The sequence below is a fragment of the Lissotriton vulgaris genome, chromosome 8, assembly GCF_964263255.1.
Source record: "Lissotriton vulgaris chromosome 8, aLisVul1.2, whole genome shotgun sequence".
Taxonomy (NCBI): Eukaryota; Metazoa; Chordata; class Amphibia; order Caudata; family Salamandridae; genus Lissotriton; species Lissotriton vulgaris.
The window spans coordinates 230,077,235-230,100,220 of NC_141696.1; positions in this window are offsets into that span (position 1 = coordinate 230,077,235).

The following is a 22,986-nucleotide window of genomic DNA, read 5'->3' on the forward strand; positions in this document are numbered from 1 at the left end:
ACCCGAGATCCTTGAGGACAGTGTTTTCAGGGCGGACCTGGGGGACAAGGTATTGGAATATTTTGCATCCAACGGCGGCACCGCGAGTACTAGAGCGTTAGAGTGGGACGCTTTTAAGGTAGTGGTGAGGGGTTACTGTATTTCTAAGAAGGTGGGCATGAGGCGCGTTATCCTAGCTGATTTAGATGCAGCGGACCGGAAACTCCGCGAGCTTGAAATTCGCCGCCCCGGACACCCGGAATTGCAAATACGAACGGCGGAGGCGAGGGAAAAGGTAGCGGCAGAGGTCGAACGGCTCCGCTGTTTTGACTATAAGGCTTATACAGTCCAATCCATCGCAGAGGGAGACAGATCGAGCGCGTTGTTGGCGTGGTTGGCCAACCCTACGCGCCAGTCCCAATTGATGACAAGTATGCGTGTGGCAGACGGAACCGAGGTACACACCCAACCGGAGATTCTTAGCTGCTTCCGGCACTATTATGAATGTTTGTACCGCAGTCGCTCCGCACGAGACCCTGACCGACTTGATGATTATCTACGTCCACTGGAGCTCCGCACAGTGGAGCAAGAAGTGGCGAAAGCCCTCGGATCCGACATTGAATTGGGGGAGATCCGCGGGGCCATTAAACGGATGGCGAGAAACAAGACCCCGGGCCTGGATGGCCTACCTGTGGAGTTTTATGCAGCTTACGCTGACCTCCTAGCCCCTCGATTATTGGTGGTCTACAGGGAGGCGAAGAGGCTGGGGCATCTCCCGAGCTCGATGTGTGAGGCGTTGGTGGTTCCTCTCCTCAAACCGGGCCGAGACTCGTCCGACCCGGGGTCTTACCGTCCCCTATCGATGTTGACGGTGGACTATAAAATACTGAGCAGTATCTTGGCCTCGAGGCTGCTGGGACACATGAGTTCCCTGGTGCATGAAGACCAAGCTGGGTTCATCCCACGGCGGAACACGACTATGAATATTCGCAGGTTGTTCCGTTTGCTAGGGGAACCATTCGTGGATGCCCCGTCCCCGGTCGTCTTGTCGGTGGACCTAGAGAAGGCTTTTGATAGCCTGGAGTGGGACTACCTCTGCACGGTGCTGCGGAGATTCGGCCTCGGGGAGGGCTTTGTCAGGTGGACCGCGGTTCTCTATGCCTCTGCTTCGGCCAGGGTCCGGGCGGGACCGCTAATTTCCTCGCGGTATCCGGTAGAACGAGGCACGCGGCAAGGGTGTTCATTGTCCCCACTTCTCTTTGCGCTGGCGGTGGAGCCACTCGCGCTGCACCTTCGATCAGGAGCCCATTATACGGGCTTGTGGACGCCTGCGGGCCCGCATTATGTTTCGCTGTATGCGGACGACCTGTTGCTCTTCCTGGAGGACCCGCTCGACTCTTTACGTGGAGCGGCGGTGGCGCTCACAGAGTTCGGGGAGGTCTCGGGCCTCCGAGTGAATTGGTCCAAGACCTGTCTTTTTCCGGTACGCAGGGGTACTCCCGCCCCTGCCCTAAGTAGGGAGATCAGGTGGAACCCGACTGCTTTAAGTACCTTGGGGTATTTGTTTATCACGACCAACCCGACCTCCTAGATGGGAACATTGCCCGCAGCATTCGAGCACTCCGAGGCTGCATGGAATTTTGGGCCACGCTGCCGCTTTCGGTGGCGGGACGGATCGCCCTGCTTAAAATGGTGGCGCTTCCCCGGCTATTGTATTACTTCCGGACTCTACCGATCTGGGTCCCACCGGCAACGTTTCGACTGTTACGCTCTATGGTGGTCGGATTCCTCTGGGGGTCGGGCCGCCGGCGGGTGGCCCTCAAAACCCTGATGAGGCCGAAAGACGAGGGGGGGCTCGCGGTGCCGGACTTTGAAAAGTATTATCTGGCGGCGCAGCTCCAGACCTTCACCCAGGAGATCGCCAGGGAATTCCGGGGCCCGGAGGACGGGAGGGGGACGGGCATGGCCAGGCATGTTCTCTCCTTTATAGCGCTGCGACAACGTTTGGCCCTGCGGGACTTGTCGATGGAGGAGCGGACTGTCCGCTTGTGTTGGAATCGGGCTCACGCCCGAGGCTAACTGAGGATACCGTATGCGCCTGAAATACCGTTGGGGATGCTGACGGCCCTCCCCCACGGAGGAGATTGGTCACGCTTGGCGGCCTGGGAGGATGCCGGCTTACAGCTGGTTGGGGATCTGTACGAGGACGGAGCGCTCTTGTCCTTCCAGGTTCTTATTGACCGCTTTGAGATCCCCCATGGTGACTTTCTCCTACATTCGGCCATTGTGCGAGCGATCCAGGCACACTGGAAGAACGGGCAGGTGGAACCCCCCTTATCTCAGGTGTGCCAGTACGTGATGATGTCGGCGGGCACGGTGAAGGCGGTCACTTGCCTCTACGGCAGGTTGATTAACGAAGGGTTGGCTCCTCTCACCACTCTAAGAAACCGCTGGGAGGAGGATATTGGTAGGGAGATCCCGGAGACGACCTGGTCCCAGTTGGTGAGACGAGCCTGGAAGGGCACACGCAACGCCCGTTTTCAGCTGGTCCACTATTACGTTCTTCATAGAGCGTACCTGACCCCGGTGAAAATCAGGCGATATTTTGCCACGACTTCGGCGGCATGCCCTAGGTGCCCAGCTCAGGAAGCGGACCTCCTACATATGTTATGGGCCTGTCCAGGACTGTCATCTTACTGGCAGGAAGTAGCGACGACCCTGGAGGAGGTGACAGGGAGATCCTTGTCATTTGATGCGGCGGTGGGGCTCCTACACTGGTTCCCCCATACCCCCAGGAATAACATTTCTAGTAAATTTATCGACCTAGGGCTCCTCCTTGCTAAACGAGAGGTGACCAGGAACTGGAAGGCACGGGTCGGTCCGACGGGCGGCAGATGGCACAGTGAGCTTTTGAAGTGGGCGGCGGGGGAGAGCGCGCTGAGATATCAACTAGCTTGGAGGCAGCGCAATGAGAAGGCGCAGGAGGCCGCGTTGGAATGGGAAATGTTGGTGCAGGCCCTCAGGGATTATTGTGCCCCCAGCGACTCTGAAGGTGAAGAAGCGACTCGCCCCGAGTCCCGGTAAACGTTTGTACTGATAGTCCTATTGCTTTCCCTGTGGGTCAGTCAGTCAGTCAAGATATCTTTATTCGACTTTTTCCAAGTCATACAAAGAGACATAAAACAAATAAAAAACATGGCATAAAATACATATAAGCAGTTGAATGTTAAAAAAGTACTACATACAATGGTTTAAGAAGGCGAAATTTGACCCGCAGCTTTCACCCTTACTGAGGCCACTAAAAAATTTGCAATACAAAATGTTATCCGTGGATTTGGCACAAGCTGTAAATGAAGCAGCGCCGGACGCACCTGGTTAAACCCTGCTTCTCTCAAGATAGGGAGCAGATATTTTTTCCTCGGCTCCTGGTATTGGCTACAGAACATAACGAAGTGCATTGTGTCCTGCACCGAAAAGTCATCACAACTGCAAGGTGGGGCTAACTCTGGCTTCAGCCATTTTTTAAAAGAACCCAGGTAAAAATGTATCAGGTTAAACCTGAACTTTGTCAGTAAGAACCTGTGGTAGGGGTGTGTGACAAAGCAGAGATAAGGGGCTAAAGAGGGAGCGCTGACCAGGAGGTTATGTGCCCTAACTGAGGGTTTGAATAATTCAACAACCTCTCGGCAAGCTGCCCTCTTTTCCATAAATGCCTTTTTTATATGGACGATATCTGATGCCTTAATTTTTTCTGGGTTTAAGAAAAGTTCTGGACGGTCTAAATCAGCGAATGATCTGTCTAAATAGGACAACCATGGAATGCTCTTATGTTTATCTAGGGAGAGTACATCTTTCAATATGGTATGGTTCAATGGGAGATCCTCATTCAACCATATTTTCAGCCATAAAATCAGTGGCGCTAGGCTTAATAGATCCGACAGGTAGGATAAGCCCACCTCCTGATGTATTGAGTAAGTTGGGGCTGACTGGGGTAAGGAGAGGAGTGATCTAATAAATTTATTTTCCGCTCTCTGTATAGGTTCAAGGTTTACGTACCCCCATAGCGGAGATCCATAAAGTGCTATGGCCACGGGTTTGCACCTATAGATTTTTAAAAGGGCTTCCATTGGCCTTGCCCCCAGCTTGCCCGCGAAGCCAAGGATTGCTAAAGAAGACCTAGTTACTGCCAGTCTTTTTGCTGTTACCTGGGGCCCCCATGTTCCCTTGTTATCAAACAAAACTCCCAGGTAGGGGAACATGGTGACTTTCGATACGGGAACCCCACTGCAAAAAAATGATTTATGGCATTTTTTGATGCACTCACGCCCCATAACCATCGTGTGAGATTTTGACACATTCACCTTCAAGTCCAATTTGTCCATGAAAGAACCAAAGGCATCCAATAAATGCTGCAGTCCGACACCAGTGCGAGCAATCAGCACCGCGTCGTCCGCGTACAGGAGTGCCGGAATAAGCACGTCTCCTGCACGTGGTACGTCCGCGCCCTGGCTGCGCAGGTGTTCCCCTAGGCCATTAATATACAGGGTGAAAAGTGTAGGGGCCAGAATACACCCTTGCCTCACCCCCTTTAAAGATTTAAACGTGGGGGTACATCTGCCGTTGTTTGATACACGCACTGCTGCAAATAATTCCCGATGCAGCGCAGCCATGAATGAAACCAAAGCTTTGTCAATACCCAACTCTAATAAAATCGCCCACAATTTTGATCTGTTAACGAGATCAAACGCCGACGAAAGGTCCATGAAGGCGAGAAATACAGAACCCTCCTTGGCGACTGTGTACTTAGAGATGAGTAAGTGCAGGTTGCAACATTGTTCAATGGTCCCTTTCCGCTCCCTGAAACCATACTGAAGTTCGGACAGCCCCCCGCAGGCCTCAACATTCTCCCTCAATCTTGCTAGAAGTACTCTGCCCAAGATTTTTACAGTTGAATCCAGGAGGGATATTGGCCTATAGAATGCTGGGTCGTCCCGCCGTCCTTTGTTTTTAAAAATTGGGACGATAATAGATTGGGCCCATGAAACGGGGGCTGAATTTCCGTTCACTGCGTTAAATACGTTTGTCAGGACCTCGGCCCAGAGTTTAGGTGAGAACAAGAAAAAATCTGCGGGTACTCCGTCTGGCCCTGGTGCCTTGTTTTTTGTGGTAGCCAACAGGGCTTTTTCCACTTCTTGGTGGTTAAAGATGATATGATGGTCAACATTGTTCGACGAAGAGCCTAACTTTGCTCCTTCGTCAGCACCCCCATATACTTTTTCAAAAAAGGACAACCAAGACTCGTCAGTGATCACGCAGTCCATGGGGTCGTTACTGACGTCAAGGAAAAGAGGCTGTTTAATAATTTCCCAAAATCTTCTGCTGTCCTTCAATACTGCTGCCGAAAGGAGATTTTCCCATGATTCTTGTTTAATATCATCTTTGCGGTTCTTTATAGCAGCTTTGTAGACTTTCCTTAAACTCACAATGTCCTCTTTAACCCTGGGCACAGATTTGAGAGCCGCCAATAATTCTCTGTGAGCTTTGGAACATGCATGGTCGAACCAACGCTTATGACCATCAACACCCTGGATGGGTTTAGCGAGTAAATCCTTCGAGACCTGATCACAAATTGCCTCGTATGCTGCGATGATTTTGTGCCTTTGAGTATCCGGATCTCTACACTGCTCCACCTGTGCTTTGATTTTTGGATAGCATTTTTCATAAAAGTTTTCCGGAATAACTTTAGCCCACTTAATGCGTCTAGCTTGGTCTGTGGGCCTCAATGGAAGGGCAGGTTTGTACTTTGCTGGTGATGGTCCCAGGTGAGCTCCCCATGCAACTTCAAACAGGACTGGGTTGTGATCACTATAAATTGTAGGGACTGTGCGGTAGGCCATATACTGCTGCAAGATACCTGATGAAACAAAGATGTAGTCAATCACTGTTCCCTGCTGAGCTCCATTAAAAGTTGGGTGTCTCTGCCCACAGTCCGGTTCGTGAAGGTCAAAATAGGCCAAAAGCTCCTCAAGCTCCTGCCCCTCAGCGGTATGTTCGAAGTGGGGTCCACGTGTGGCTGCATCATCAGCCTCGTCTACATCTCTACCCTTACAGGCAGAACCACATGGGTGAATATTAAAATCGCCTAATAAAATTAACTCAGAAGAAGGCTCGATATCTTGTGAGACTGTGTTTAAAATGTTTTCCAGATTAGCAATGTTGCGGCCGCTGTAGACACTATTCCCAGAGTTATAAAAATTGACAAACAAGGTCCTGCATTCCTTGTTTATCACCCTCTCGACTATCAGAATATTATCAGATTCTGAGCTTATCTGTCTATAGGTACCTTTTAGGGCTAATGAGAATAGAAGCACCAGACCGCCTTTGGCTCTGCCTGCTCTACTGGGACTTGCAGGTTTGACGAAACTAGAGAACCCATCCAGCCAAAAACTGTTGGATGTGTCCCACGTCTCTTGTAAGGCAATAATATGATGTTCTGAGACAAAGCTCAGCCAAGCTTTGTCCTGGCGTTTTGCGTTTGTCCCTGCTACGTTCCAGCTTATGATCTTACATGGGACAAACGATGATGGTTTATTGGTATTTGGAACTGCTGAGACTATTTCGACTGGATGTTGTAAAGCCAAAGTACCACTAACTAGTGGTGACTCATTTGGTGCCTCCATGGCTTGCCTAGAACCTGTTTCAAGTCAATCGCATATGTTTAGGTCCGATAGAGGGGCAAACCTATTACCTGTGCTAACACCCCAGTCGAACGGAGTTGCTACCTGACCCTGGCCATATTGTGGTGGGTTCCATGTAAGTAGAGGAGTGTTGGGGTGATGTGGTAACTGGTCATTTCTCTGCCACTGAGCTTGCCTGAAACCCCAGGTGTTACGAACCTCGCCCGGCATGCCCCCATCCCAAGCACTACCTCTTGGCTCTCGGCCCAGGACGGCCCTGGTATTCAGGTCTGTTGGGCGATACAATCTTCCAAAGTCCTGATAGACTGTAGGCTGAAGCCAATCATTCGGGTGTCGAGGTCTGGCGGGGTCTCTCCAGTTATTCCTAGTGGTGTATCTATTATGACCAATAGGCTTAGGTAAGGTACAAAATTTTGATTTGTCATAGAAGAACTTAAGGGTGAGAGGGACTATCGAGCCTCTGCGTCGTTGGGGCGGAAAGACATTGTTCAGAACATCTGGGAGAACCTCCGCGTTAGCGAAGTTAAGAATAACGCAATCCCCTGTAAACTTTTTGGGCTTACTTCCTATCCAGGATACCCTCCTGGACATAACAATATCCCCTGCCAACTTATCATGACCTTGAGCTGTCATGTGCATATTGTTAGTGAGCCAATACAGCGCTTTGTCTTTTAAATCCTGATTGGACTCAGTCTTACCTTCTGCTAGAACAGGGACATTTGCCAACACCAGAACTACTGGTGAGGCCTCCAAGATAAATTGAGCAGAGAGATCCTCCTGCTGTGTCCCCACAGGGGCTGAAGTTTTACTAGTGCCGGAGACTGCTGCATCCACGCCTTGACCAATAACAGGCAATAAGGTTGGTAGTGAGGAAGGTGGGGGCGAAGAGCCCTGATGAATAGATAGTGGGTTACTTGCACTAGAGATGTGCTCCTCATTTGTAGGTATCAAGTTTGAAACAAGAGAGGACAAGTTTTCCACCACTTCCACCATCTTGCTATGCCCTGTACCCAGCTTTTTGACCTCAGCTGTTAGTTTATCCAGTTTCCCAATCAGGGGTTTAATTATGGTCTTGATCTTAATGTCCATCATTTCCTGGATTCTGTTAAAGAGATCATCATCTTTATTACTTCTAGCCTCGATCACGGTGTCAAAATCAGCCTGTTTCCTTAGCCGCTTAGGAGGTGGGGTGGTGACCTTTATCCTACCTGGATGTTTCCCCCCCCGTTTTGCTATAGATTTACGACAGGCTCTAACCGCCCGTGTAGCTGGCCGTGGTGAATGGGATACTACTTCCGTGATAGATAACTGAAGATTTGGATCGATACTGGTATTTATTGGAAGATCTGCTGGGTCTACTCTATCAGGATGAAGATTATCCTCAGCATCGTTGATGTCTTCAGATCCGTTAGAGTGAGTGGTCATGTCTATGAGATTTATTTCGGGGTTATCTTGCAATGGGTCAGGTGCCTCAGTGCTAAATACACTTGTGGTCGGACTTGCAGGGGGCATAATAGGTGACTGACTAAGGCCAAGGGATTGCCTACGCTTATTATTAATGTCACTGACCATTTGTACCATGTAAGATTTAATGGTGTTTGTTGTCTCAACCGGTGCAGGTAGCCGTTTTTTCCCCATAACCTTCTCGGTAAAGTCAACACTTTACAGAGGGCTCGTTCTCAACAAAATAGCCGAGATGAGAACCGATGTGACAGTATGTCAATAACTATTATGATACGGGCCTAATGCGTGACTGCACATAGGACACTACAGTGTTGAACAAATTAGAGCAGTACCTTACTGATCCGGCCGACGGATGAAAAGGAAGAGGCCTAGCCTGGCCTCTTCGTACCTCTGAGGGCCACAGAGGGCCCGCCCTTTGCCCGGGCTTCGCCCCGGGCGTCCCGCTCGCGTCCCGCGTAGCTGAGGGCTGGTTCTTTTTCAACGCCCCTCCTGACGCCTTGGCTCGACGTCAGGGAACGCGCCTCCGCCGCAAGGACTGCCGGGACCTGTAGTCCCGAGGCGGCGGTGGCGAGCCTGGTGTTCGCGGTCTGCTGGGCGCCTTGTGCCGGTTCTTCTTGGGCGACAGTGATCCTTGGGTTAATACAGGATTGGGTAAGTTCCTCTGCACTCCACTGACTGCTTGCTCTGAAAAGAGCTCCCCCCGCTACACCGAGGGCTGGTTCTTTTTCAACGCCCCTCCTGACGCCTTGGCTCGACGTCAGGGAACGCGCCTCCGCCGCAAGGACTGCCGGGACCTGTAGTCCCGAGGCGGCGGTGGCGAGCCTGGTGTTCGCGGTCTGCTGGGCGCCTTGTGCCGGTTCTTCTTGGGCGACAGTGATCCTTGGGTTAATACAGGATTGGGTAAGTTCCTCTGCACTCCACTGACTGCTTGCTCTGAAAAGAGCTCCCCCCGCTACACCGAGGGCTGGTTCTTTTTCAACGCCCCTCCTGACGCCTTGGCTCGACGTCAGGGAACGCGCCTCCGCCGCACGGACTGCCGGGACCTGTAGTCCCGAGGCGGCGGTGGCGAGCCTGGTGTTCGCGGTCTGCTGGGCGCCTTGTGCCGGTTCTTCTTGGGCGACAGTGATCCTTGGGTTAATACAGGATTGGGTAAGTTCCTCTGCACTCCACTGACTGCTTGCTCTGAAAAGAGCTCCCCCCGCTACACCGAGGGCTGGTTCTTTTTCAACGCCCCTCCTGACGCCTTGGCTCGACGTCAGGGAACGCGCCTCCGCCGCAAGGACTGCCGGGACCTGTAGTCCCGAGGCGGCGGTGGCGAGCCTGGTGTTCGCGGTCTGCTGGGCGCCTTGTGCCGGTTCTTCTTGGGCGACAGTGATCCTTGGGTTAATACAGGATTGGGTAAGTTCCTCTGCACTCCACTGACTGCTTGCTCTGAAAAGAGCTCCCCCTGTGGGTCCCATGGCAGATCCTGTGTCGGTAGCTCCCTGGCGCTGGTGGTGGGGTTGGGTGGGTTTTCTTTTAGTTAGCAGTCCTTTGAGGGTGGGGGTTTTCTTTTGGGTTTATAGGCTTGTTTGGAAAAGCAGATGACGGACAGTGAATCATCCGGACCAGCTCAAGCATCCTACTGATCCCCAATTGCATTTCGCCGCCCGACCCCAGGGTTGTGGGCCGGATGGCTGTGTACGGAACTTACGGTGGGGGGCCAGAGGGTTTTATTCTGTTGATATTGCTTGTGATATGTTGCTGGTCGATATTGTAACGATTTACTAATTCCTGCAATAAAAATATATTTAAAAAAAAAAAATGAATGCTTGGCCGGCACTCTAAGGCCATCCAAGCATTCATACACACTTTGCATGTTCTCCACGCAGCTCCCAGCAGCAGGAATAACCTCCAGAGGCCCAAAACTGGAATAGGCACCTCTTGGCAGGTCAGAGCTCTCAGCAAGAGGGTTCAGGTGAGGTGGGGGTGAAGTCTTTGTGTCCCTGAGACTTCAGAAAAGCAGGTTCAAAGCAAAGTTCCAGTCTTTGTCCTCTCCTTGGCAGAATCAGCAACTGCAGGCCAGCCCCACACAACACACAGAAAAGGGCCAGTACTCCTCTTCACAGCTCTTCAGCTATTCTTCTTGGCAAAGGTTCCTCTTGAGTTCAGAAGTAATCTAAAGCTATGGGGTTTTAGGTCTAGCACATATACGCCAAAAGGTCTTTGTTCTCTTTGTTCAAGGGTCTCTGAGCCCAGTTCAAACCAGCTCTGTCCTAACTGGTGCAGTATGACAACAGAGGTGGAGACAGCATTATGTCAGGGAGACAGGCCCTATTCAGGGGCAAGGAAATCTCCTCCCACTACTATAAGTTCAGCCAAGCCCCATTCAGCTCAGCTGAGTCATCCAGAAAGGGCCACGCACACCTCAACACCCCCCGTGGCTATCTACAGTGAATGCACATCCCCAGCCTCTGTAACTCCAAAACCAGACAGTCAATACACAAACAGGTAGAGGCACGCAGAATGGTTAAACAAGAAAGTGCCTACTTTCTAAAAGTGGCATTTTCTTTTAAAAAAAATTTTTTTTATTGTAAAGAAAGCAACATTAAATGAGTCACATACATGGCAGGGCAACATTACATATGCTACATCTCAGGAATACACAGGAATAAAAAATCTGGCGAATCAGTATCCAGCATGGGTCAAAGTCCATTATTTATATCACCGCAATCATCAATGAATTAGCTCGTCAATAGTTGTTATCATGGGGGGTTCACATATGTTTCCCCTGTATTTATTCCATTTGGACCACACCGCTACCCACTTCCTTGGGCACCCCCTAGCCACATACTCCGTCTTTTCCTGAACCATGCTCCAGTCCATGTCTTTCTGCCATGCACCGAGTGTCGGTGGTGCGGCAGCCCCCCAAAGCCTCGCAATGTTCCTCTTCGCTATCGCCAGGCCCAGTGTTGCCCACAATTTGCCCTTCGCAGGAAGGTCAGAGGGTTCCCAAATGTTAAGGAGGCATCTCTTCGCCTCAGGTCGCAATTCTACCCCCATACTGCCCTCATACAGTTGAGCACCCGCATTCAATTGACCTGTACCTCCCGGCATTCCCACAATATGTGCAGAAAGGTTCCCACCTCCCCACACCCCCTACGACAGAGACCCTCATCGCTGCATCCCATCAATAAAAGTGGCATTTTCAAACACACAATTTATAAACCATCTTTACTAAAAGATGTGTTATTAAATTCTGAGTTCAGAACGCCTAAACTTTATTTCCCTATCCTGTCCCAATGGGAAGTTATACTTGTAAGATGTTACAAAGCGTTTCCCATTCTATCCTATGGAGAAAGATATCCTTTCAATAGTGAAAAACAAAATTGGCAGCATTTCACTATCAGGACATGTCACACACACCAGTACATGTTCTACCTTTCACATACTCTGCACCCTGCCCATGGGGTACCCTGGGCCGCCTACCATAGGGGTGCCTTACATGTAAGAAAAGGGAAGGTTAGGGCCTAGCAAGTGGGTGCACTTGCCAGGTTGACATGGTAATTGAAAACTGCACGCAGACACTGCATTGGCAGGTCTGAGATACCTTTTTCAGGGCTACTCATGTGAGTGGCACAATCAGTGCTGCAGGCCAACAAGTAGTATTTTATTTACAGGCCCTGGCAGACTCAGTGCACTTTACTAGGGGCTTACAAGTAAATCAAATATGCCAATCATGGATAATCAATCATGATAACAATTTACACAGAGAGCCTATGCACTTTAGCACTGATTAGCAGTGGTAACGTGTCCAGAGTTCTAAAGCCAACAATAATGGGTTAGGAAAGAATAGGAGGAAGAAGCAAAAAGTTTGGGGACAACCCTGCAAAAGGGCCAAGTCCAACGCAATGCCACTGCACACTATTTCATTGCACTCTATGCCACTTTACACAACTGTACTCTACCCTGCACCACTCCACGCAACTTCACTCTACCCTGAAACAATTTACTCTTTCCCACTGCACTCTGCACCACTCAACTGCACTCTTGGCCACTCCACTGTATGCCACTGCACTCTGTCACTCTACTCTCAACCACTGCACTCTACGCCAATGCACTCTACTCAGCTGCACTCTGTCACTGCTCTCTATGCCATTGGACTGTACTCTGTATCTGTACTCTATGTCACTGCCCTCCGCGCCACTCTACTACATTCAACGCCACTCCACTCTGACACTCTACTCTGCAACACTGAACTCCCCACCACTGAAATCTCCATCACTGAACTCTACTCCACTCTACTCCTCTGCACTCTATGCAACTGCACTCTACGACTCTCTACTCTGCACCACTCTATGCCACTCTACACCACTGCACTCTATGCCACTCGACTCTATGCTACTGCCCTCTGCATCACTCAAATCTTCCCCAATTTGCACCACTCTACTCTGAGCCACTCTACTCTGTGCCACTCTACTTGGAGCCACTCCACTCTGAGCCACTCTACTCGGAGCCACTCCACTCTGAGCCACTCTACTCTACACCACTTCACTCTGCACCTCTGTCCTCTACTATGCACCACTCTAATCTACGCCACTGCATTCCAAGATGCTGCATTGTATGCCGCTGAATTCAATGCCACTGCACTCAATACCACTGCACTTTACACCACTATACTCTGCAACACTCTGCAACAATCCACTCAACACCTTTCCACTCAACCCTTTGCCACTCCAGTGTATGCCACTCTATGCGACTCCAAACTATGCCACTCCAATACATAACACTCTCTGCCACTTCACTCTACACTTTGCCATTTCACTCTACGCCACTTACTGTGCTGAACAATGGCAACGCTGGTGTACAACATGGCTAAAACACAATGGCAAAGCCAATAGCTTTTGCATAGGCATGACCTTATTGGCTTTGCCAATGCTTGTTACACCTTGTTAACTTTCAAATTTGGATGAGTGAATGTTCATGGATGAGTCTGAGTGCAGCGCGGATCATGAGTTGGAGGTTGATGCTGTAGTTAGCGGTCCGCTCCCTGGATACTCCCTGTCCCTATTTTGCTGCTCTCCTGTGCCCTGTCCCTCTCACCTACAATAGTTTTTGGGGCCCTGGATGGGGAAGTTTTTGATATTGGAAGATGATTACTGTACTTACCCACTGCTTCTGCTTGCTTTCCTTTGGATTTCTTTGTTGTTCAATGGTGATAACTTGCAATGATGATTTTCTGTGATTGAGTAATGCTCACTATTATCGCCTAGGTTCTGCATTGGAAGTGGATTATCTTCTGCGCTATGATCTTTAACTGTACTGTTTCACTGTACCTTGATTATTCCACTGGTCATAATAAAAACATGTTGAAAAAAAACCTTTCAAACTGGGTTGGCTAAATGATAACTTGTATGAAGTCTTGTCTGCAATAGAGGCAACGTATGAATGAAATGTCTTGGGCAAAAGCAACCCTGTCCCACTCCTTAAGTGAGGGATTTGCCCAGATCCAGCAAGAACAATATCGTACAAGACACCGCCAACAAGCATTTAACAGATCTGTAGAATGACTTGCCTCTTCTGCAACCACCCTGTGCCAATGTGACACTAAACTACAGATGGAGCTTGTGAGGTAAAGTGGAGACTTAACATGAACCATGTCCAGGTTACTCATGTCCTAAAGCATTTGTAGACCTCACATATAGCTATTCTGGAGTACTACTAGCAGTCTATAGCGAGGAGAAACCAAACATGAGCAGCATCTTGATAACAGAGGCTACTGGTGGAACGTCAAGAAAACGCAGGAGTGGTGACTCTAAGGGCCTCATTAGGATGCCGGGCGGACCGCCACCAACAGACTGTCGGTTGCGGTCCGCCTGACTTCCAGTGTATTGGTCCGACCGCCGGACTAAGATACCGGCGGCCTGAGCGCTTTGGGTAGGGGTTAAGACCTCCACCTCTGACATGCTCAAGGAGTCCATCGGGGCGGTTGTCATAGCCTAATCCCTGCAATGGAGGCACACCGCCATAGGGAATAGGATGTCTCTTTTCCTCAGCCTTTACATAGCGGTCGTACCACAATGTAAAGGCAGACAGAGAGGGACTTTAGGAGCCCCTAGCAAGGCCTCTGTCCCTTGTGGGCCTCTGATATAGTGTCAGGGGGGGGCACATGTGTTGCTCCACCCCAAACATCAGTGCACTGTGTGCCAGGCACACGGTACATGGATGATTGTAGACATGCATTTTACTATTGTGGCTTGTGCTGCTTTTCTGGGCCGCAGCACAAGCTGCAATAGTAAAATGCATGTTTCCGACCGCCTGTATCGTAATATGGTGGGTGGAGCCGCCAACTACATGTTGGGCGGTTTCCATCCCATAGCGATGTCCAACCGCCATCATAATGAGGGCTTAAGTATGGACAAACCAACAGTCCACTGAGAGAACTCCGGGTGACAAAGGAAGGTAAAAGCAGAAGCAAAGTTAATTTAAATGTGATTTGTCTTTATTTTTTTGTCGTATGTTACTTCACAGAAAATGTTTCTTATTTAATTGCTCAGGAGTAGCTTGTCATTTTTATTTCTTCGTGAGCTGTTATCTTTCCCTTGTGAATAAACATGACGTAACACATCCAAAAAGCTGTCGGTTTACTTGTCAGAACATTCCTCATGTTAAAAGTAATTCTTGGGGAAGTCTGTCCTTTGCGCCCTGCCCTCTGCGGCCAGGATAGCTTCTGTCCAGGCTGTAGTGAGTGAAGGAAGAGCTCTTCTTTGTCGAGGGATTCCCCATTCTCAGGTCCCACTATCCAAGGACAATTGAGCGCCGAGCTATACCTTCGGGTATGATTCGCTGCGCTTTATTTACCAAGTGGAAATAACATAACATAGCATATACGCACCAACACCTGTACAAACAGATATGCCGCCATTTGAGTAATAGTAGACATGCTGCACAATACAAATGCATAAGAATGTTGTGGGAACTTAGCTACCAGCTAACCATCTCTGAACTCTGTCCTCGCCAGACGGTAGTAAAAGGCTAAATGTAAAAAGCAGTCGTACATTCATGTATGTGTACTCTCTGGATAATTTGCTACTAGATTAGAAACAATAAAACGCTGCATTGCAAACCAACTGTATATTGAGCAAATGTTTATTTTTTTATTTTTCTATATACATACTTGGAGCATGACATATTAAATTCGGAGTGCCATCCACAAATCCAACTGCATGTGGAAACTGGGCAATGCCTTAAAAATGTAGCTTGGAGGCAGTAAATTCAATTGGGCTGTTAGGGAAAGATATTTGCTAATGAACTGGGGACATCATTGCATTTAGGACAGTTGTGAAAAAACCTTTACAAGGCACTTTGCAATTTCCATTGTGCCCTGTTAGGTACTTGAAGAAGGTAAGAGGAGGAATCATAGCAACTATGTACGAGCAAGCATGGCCTGGCTTTGTTCAGTTTCACTGGTACACAGTCAAAATATCGAGTAGGAAATATCGACCTACCATAATATCGAGTCTGAAATATCGAAGGAGCATAATATCGAAGGCAAGAATATCGTAGGACAGAATATCGACCCAAGGTAAGTAATATCGAAATACTTAATATCGATGTAAGTAATATCGAAGTTAGTAATATCGATAGCATATATATCGATGTTACTAATTTCGATGACACTAATATCGATATTTGTATTATTTTATAGTATTTTATTACGTATGTGTTATATGTTTAATTTAAGTATTTAAAATAATTACTATTATATGTGTATAAATTTTATATAATAATATATAAATTCATAAGTAAATTTCATGTTTTAGTACCGGAGCGGGTTGTGGGTTTATAGGGGAATAGGGTGGGAAGTAATTTAATTATGGTAAGTTTATTAATAATTAGTAGGATTAATTAATTAATTATAATTATTTGCTAATTAATATTCATTAATTGGGAAAAAAATTAATTGATTAATTGATATATATTTTCTGTAGCGGGATGTGGGTTTATAGGGGAATAGGGTGGGGAGTAATTTAATAATAATTAATTAATTAATATATGTTTTTAAATATTTATAATTAATTAATTGGCAAATAATTAATATTAATTCGTTAATTAATTAATATAAATTTGTACATATTTTAAATTAGTAATTAATTGGTAATTAAATAATATTAATTCGTTAATTACATTAATTAGAGTAATTTATTTATATATATAATTTTTAGTTACTGTTAATTAATTAATTGGGGAAAAATGATATTAATTATTACATTATATTAATTACAGCTAATGTGCTAATATATTTACTTTATTGTTATTGTTAATTAATAATTAATTGCTAATTAAATAATATTAATTAAGTTTGGGTAAAGGAGTATTTTAGGGTTCAGGGTCAGTTTTGGGTTTTTGGGTAAAGTGGTATTTTTAGTGTTCAGGGTCAGTTTTGGGTTTTTGGGTAAAGGGTTTTTTTTAGGGTTCAGGGTCAGTTTTCAGTTTTTGGGTAAAGGGGTATTTTTAGGGTTCAGGGTCAGTTTTCAGTTTTTGGGTAAAGGGGTATTTTTAGGGTTCAGGGTCAGTTTTCAGTTCATGGGTAAAGGTTTTTTTTTAGGGTTCAGGGTCAGTTTTCAGTTTTTGGGTAAAGGGGTATTTTTAGGGTTCAGGGTCAGTTTTCAGTTCATGGGTAAAGGGTTTTTTTAGGGTTCAGGGTCAGTTTTCAGTTTTTGGGTAAAGGGGTATTTTTAGGGTTCAGGGTCAGTTTTCAGTTCATGGGTAAAGGGTTTTTTTTAGGGTTCAGGGTCAGTTTTCAGTTTTTGGGTAAAGGGGTATTTTTAGGGTTCAGGGTCAGTTTTCAGTTTTTGGGTAAAGGGGTATTTTTAGGGTTCAGGGTCAGTTTTCAGTTCATGGGTAAAGGTTTTTTTTTTAGGGTTCAGGGTCAGTTTTCAGTTCATGGGTAAAGTGGTATTTTTAGGGTTCAGGGTCAGTTTTCAGTTTTTGGGTAAAGGGGTATTTTTTGGGTTCAGGGTCAGTTTTCCCTACTGTTCCACTCTCTGGAGTAGGAATAGTAATTTTTACCCTTACGCTATCCAACGTTTTATATAATTAATTGTTAAAATATCAAATGTTTATTTTTTATATTACTTACATTTTATTTATGTTATTGTTTTATGTTTGTAAATGTATTAGTAAATTAGAATATATTTCATTAATTTATAAATTAGTAAAATAATTATTAATACTTATTGTTCAGTACATATATATTATATATTTACTGTATATATTTAATTAATGTTTTATTAATATATATGAATTATTTATTAATTGTAAACATTATTACATACTTTTAAATATGTATATTTTATTTATTAGTGTTATATACTTAATTTTACATTTATATATTAAAAGAAAAAAAATCGATATTTTTAACATCGATATTTTTTACATCTATATTATTTTTTCGATATTTTTGTACTTACCATGTTGTAGATAGGATGTCAATATTTTTGCCCTCGATATTGTTGACTCGATATTCTTGTAGGTCGATATTTCTGAGGTCGAAATTCTGTCAGTGATCCAGTTTCACTCCCTAGAATGGACTCCCCTCCATCTATTAACTCTGTAATGACCTGCAGGCTTAAGCAGTAATTTGGGATAAACCTCCTCCTCTGTCTGGTCAAATAGTTTCACACATCCTTAAAATCCTTTCCTTTTTAGGTTTCGCCTCGCCGAAGGATGCGCTCTGCGCATCTTTTCGGCGCAGGCGAAATCCTGTTGAGAACTGTAAGGTGGCTTTGTTCGGCCCTCGTCCTTGATTGGCTGGCTCCGTAAACGGAGCCTTGCCATTGGACGAGGGGCCTGTCCGTCAATGCCGGACCAGACACGGGGGCGTTCCCGACATTCTTTGGCTTTTGCCGACGTCACGGGACGCCGGGAACGCCCCCGTGTCTGGTCCGGCATTGCCGGCACCTCCCTTGTTAGGTCAAGAGCTGTGTGCACAGGCGCGCATATGGTGGCGTGATTTCGCTATCCCTCCTGCACGTGCACCGCGCTGTGCACTTCGGCCACGCTTTTCTCTCTCCACCTTAACTCTCTCCTCCCTCTTTCTACTACCCCTTGTTTTTAAAGCACATAGCGCCTTAATTTAAAACTGTTCTGCAGTATTTTCGCACTGGTGTCAGTTTAACATGTTAATGTAGAGCTATTTTCACTCAATTCAGCGTGACGAATTTCGTAACTTTCATAGCATATGATCAGATCTGCTCCCACTTGTAACAACGCTTTGTTTTCACTTTGACCGTCAAACGTATGCAGGAAAGTATCTTTCGGCTGTTTTTACTACTTAACATAATCTCCAAACAGAATTCTATTTCTATTCCTAAAATATCAGTGGACGCATCCTTTCCACCCTCCAAATCGCAATTTCACAAAAAAGCTTACGTTACATTTTTAAAGGGTTACGATGTGGTTAATAAACGTTGTCGGATGCATTTGATTTTAGCTCACCCTACGAAACAAAAAAAAACGTATTAATCATAATTGGGCGGCGAACCCTAGTGCATTTATCAATGCTTGTTCACTAAGCTGCTACAAGTGGTCATGGGATGAGAGTTCTAACCTATGTATTTATAACACATCGAGTGACTCGAAGAACATCTCTTTAAAAGTTTAACGCCTGTGAGTTTGTCAATGTTAGGGTGTGTGGTGTGAGGGGCGCTCAGATGCTGGAAGCTAGCACGGTCAATGCATCGATGGGCCGTTTTAACTTTAGACAAAATAAGTGTAGAGGAGTCACCGGTTCAAATGAAGGAAGGGCTCTGCGGAAGTTTGACGTAATGTGACTAGCTGTGTGTGAAAGACGAGTGCTAACCCCCCCCCCCCTCCCCGCCCTCATTTCCCCCAAGTGCTTTCTGCACCCATCACATGGCGTCACACTTAAGCAGAACCCTGTCTCATTTGAGCCGGTGGGTCATCTGCACTTATTTTCAGGGACCAGCTTTTATTTTTCCTCAAACGTTGATGCAAGAGAAGAAACACCGAAAGGAGAAAAAGAAATGAAAACCCGAAGGCAGGGATGTACAGGAAGCTGCAAGAGTGAGATGCAGGGAGTGAGTGTCTGGAGGAGGATGATGGAGGCACCAGTGGGACTCAGGACTATAGCGCCTTGGTGTTCAGGACCCGACCTTGGCTAGCGACTGCCGAGGGCTTCCAAACTCAGGGTCCTGGCATTCATTCTTTTCTTTTTTACAAATTAAGCACTGGCCCGGTTATTACTCACACAGCCCATACTATAATGGTAACTCTAGCGGCTAGAAGGCAGCGCTGGCACTAGGAGCATGATGGCGGTAACTTGAAAAGAGGGAGCAAGGCGAAGTCTGTCCCCCTATAAATCGAGTTGGGGAGTTTCGCCTCCCGCTGCGGGGGTAGCGCTGCATTTCATGCCCGCACTGGGAGGTGTCACAAGTCTTCATCAATGCTCTGCTTCTCGGAGCACCCCGCAAATTCGCTTGCATTTGCACTGGGTTTGCATTTTATAGCGCTTCACACCAGTGGACTTGAATGGTTTTAAGTTGCAGCCTAAGTATATAGCTCCTCCTGCTGGGGACCAGGTGTAGTTACAGAGCTTTGTGTCTCATGGCTGAATACTAGTCGTGAAAGTGCGAAGTGAATGGGCAGGACTACGATTGGTGCTATGACGTGGCTCACATTTTGAATTGAAGGTCGTTACAATGTACAAGTATTTCCACCATTCGTTAAAACATGCACTCATAAATAATTCTCGTCCTTGAGGTCCAGTAAATTCTTTTGTAGTTTATTTCTGGAGATTCACAGCTTTTGCCAAAATTAAAGAGGGATTACATATCCGCCTCATCAGGGAAAAGGGATATGGTATAAAATCGGGCACCTTCCTAAAATCGGGCAGGAATTGAACGGCTTTCTTTTCGCGGAAGTATTGCAATGCTGATTTTGCATCCCCGGTGTTGTTCTGGTCACAAGACAGCGTGGCTGAGTTCCTTTGCCTCGGTGACCTGTCCAGAGTCAATCACTTATTCCACAATCCAGTGGACCTTTTAATTTGCATGCGGTGGGGCTGCAGTCGGCATGGAGCTGTTTATGTTGGATGGAAGGCAGACTTTGCAGAACGTGTTTGCTGAGTTGATTTCTGTGTAAAATTTAATACCGAGGCCCGGATTTATAAAAGGTGTTGCGTTGTCTGTACGTTGCACAAGGCAATGCAAGGCAGAGTGAAGAGTGAGTGTGTAGAGTGAGTGTGCAGAGTAGTGAGTGCAGAGTAGTGAGTGTGCAGACTAGTGAGTGCAGAGTACAAAGTGAGTGTACAGAGTAGTGACTGCAGAGTGCTAGGGAGTGCAGAGTGACTGCAGAGTGCTAGGGAGTGCAGAGTGACTGCAGAGTGCTAGGGAGTGCTAGGGAGTGCAGAGTGACTGCAGAGTGCTAGGGAGTGCAGAGTGACTGCAGAGTGCTAGGTAGTGCTAGGGAGTGCAGAGTGCTAGGGAGTGCAGAGTGCTAGGTAGTGCTAGGAAGTGCAGAGTGGCTTGGGAGTGCTAAGGAGTGCAGAGTGATTAGGGAGTGCAAGGGAGTGCTAGGGAGTGCAGGGGAGTGCAAGGGAGTGCTAGGGAGTGCAGAGTGACTAGGGAGTGCAGAGTGACTAGGGAGTGCAGAGTGACTAGGGAGTGCAGAGTGACTAGGGAGTGCAGAGTGACTAGGGAGTGCAGAGTGACTAGGGAGTGCAGAGTGACTAGGGATTGCTAGGGACTGCAGAGTGACTGCAGAGTGCTAGGGGGTGTTAGGGACTGCAGAGTGACTGCTAGGGAGTGCTAGGGATTGCAGAGTGACTGCAGAATGCTAGGGAGTGCAGAGTGACTGCAGAATGCTAGGGAGTGCTAGGCAGTGCAGAGTGACTAGGGAGTGCTAGGCAGTGCAGAGTGACTAGGGAGTGCTAATGAGTGCAGAGTGACTAGGGAGTGCTAATGAGTGCAGAGTGACTAGGGACTGCTAGGGAGTGCAATAGAGTGCAGAGTGCAAGCGAGTGCAGAGTGCAAGGGAGTGCAGAGTGCAAACGAGTGCAGAGTGCAAGGGAGTGCAGAGTGACTAGGGAGTGCCGAGTGACTAGGGAGGGCTAGGGTGTGCTAGGGAGTGCAGAGTGACTAGGGAGGGCTAGGGTGTGCTAGGGAGTGCAGAGTGACTGCAGAGATTAAGCTAATGGCAATGTAAATGACAATGGCATTTATTTATCTGTTTTCAAAACCAACACATAAATACAAATTTTGTCATTTACAATGCCAATAGCTCTAACTTTTCCAAAGGCGAAACCATTGCATTGTAAATGCTTGTTAGCTCCTTCTCCTCTGCTGTGAAGCCAGAATGAGCATTTGCCTCACCAGAGCATAACGTGCAGCCATTCTGAAAGTTTAAAATATTTTTTTATCTCCTTGTCTGTTTTGCACCTGTTTACAATCTGCTTCTAACTGATGGTATTTTGCACTTGCAAGTTCTATGTTTTGTGACTATTCACAATTTGTGAATGGTTATTACCTTGAAATAGCGACTCAAGTAGAGAATCTCAAAAACGTGTTAAAAATTACTGCATACTAAAATATTCACATTATTGTACAAGAAATCATTCATTTAGTTCCTTTTATGTAATTGTTAGAACTGGGGGTCTCTAGTTGGCAGAGGTAGGTACCACTGTCCAAATAGGGAGCCTTGCTTCTAGTCAGGGTAAGGAGGAAACACTCTTAGATAACCCCTGCTCACCCCCTTGGTAGCTTGGCACAAGCAGTCAAGGATTAACAAAGGCAATGTGTAAAGTATTTGCACCAACACTCACAGTAACACAGTGAAAACACCACAAACTGACTACACAACAGTTTAGAAAAATAAAGGTATTTAATCTAAACTACACAAGACCAAAACGACCAAAATCCAACATACACAGTTTAAGAATATGGTTTCAAAAGGGTTCTTAAGGTTGCGTTACATAATCCACAGTTGCGTCAGGTTTTAACCAACAGTACCTTTAAATGCAACAAAGTTCCAAGACAGAAGGTGGTGCAGTGGAAAACAAGCGATGCGTCACTCCTGAGTCCTTGGGGAGGCGATGCGACAACCCTGCTGAACTTAGTGGGCGTGTTGCGACTAATCCGGTTTGCATGGGGAGGGAGGCGATACCTTGTATGGATTCCGGCGCGGAGGTTCCGTAGGAAAAGGCTTGCAAAGGCACGATACTATGATCTTTAGGGACTGCGACAATCTCCAGGGCGACGATGCGCGACTCAGCGGCCATCTTTCACTCGCAGTTCCTTGATGCGATGGCTCTGCGACGATTCTCGCAGCGACGGAATTCTTCCGGCAAATGAAGGACGCGGCGTCTTCAGGCAGCGGCAACAGGCGCTGCAACGATCTTGGTCTACGTAGCGGCGGGAATTTTCTTGCTCCGCCAGGGATGTGATAAAACTTGCAGAAAGTCTTTAAAATCTTGGTTTCCAGCTTCCCAACACAGCTACAACTTCCAGAGGCACCACAACTGGCCCAAGTACTCTAGAAAGGACAGAACTCTCTCAGCAGAGTTCAGGGAAGCTAGGGGCGAAGTCCTTTTGTTCCTGGGACTTCTTAACAGGGATCCAGCTCATCCTTCCCCTCTCCTTGGCAGCAAAGCAACAGCAGGTCAGTCCAGCAGAGCAACAGCAGGACAGTCTTCCTTCTTCAGTTTCAGCTTTCTCCTTGGCAGAGGTTCCTTCTTGATTCCAGGATTGTCTAATTTTCTGTAGTCAGGGGTCCTGTACTTATACCCCTAAAAGTCTTAGTTCCCTTTGTGCAGGAGGGCTCTGAGCCCGGTCTGAACCAGTTCTGG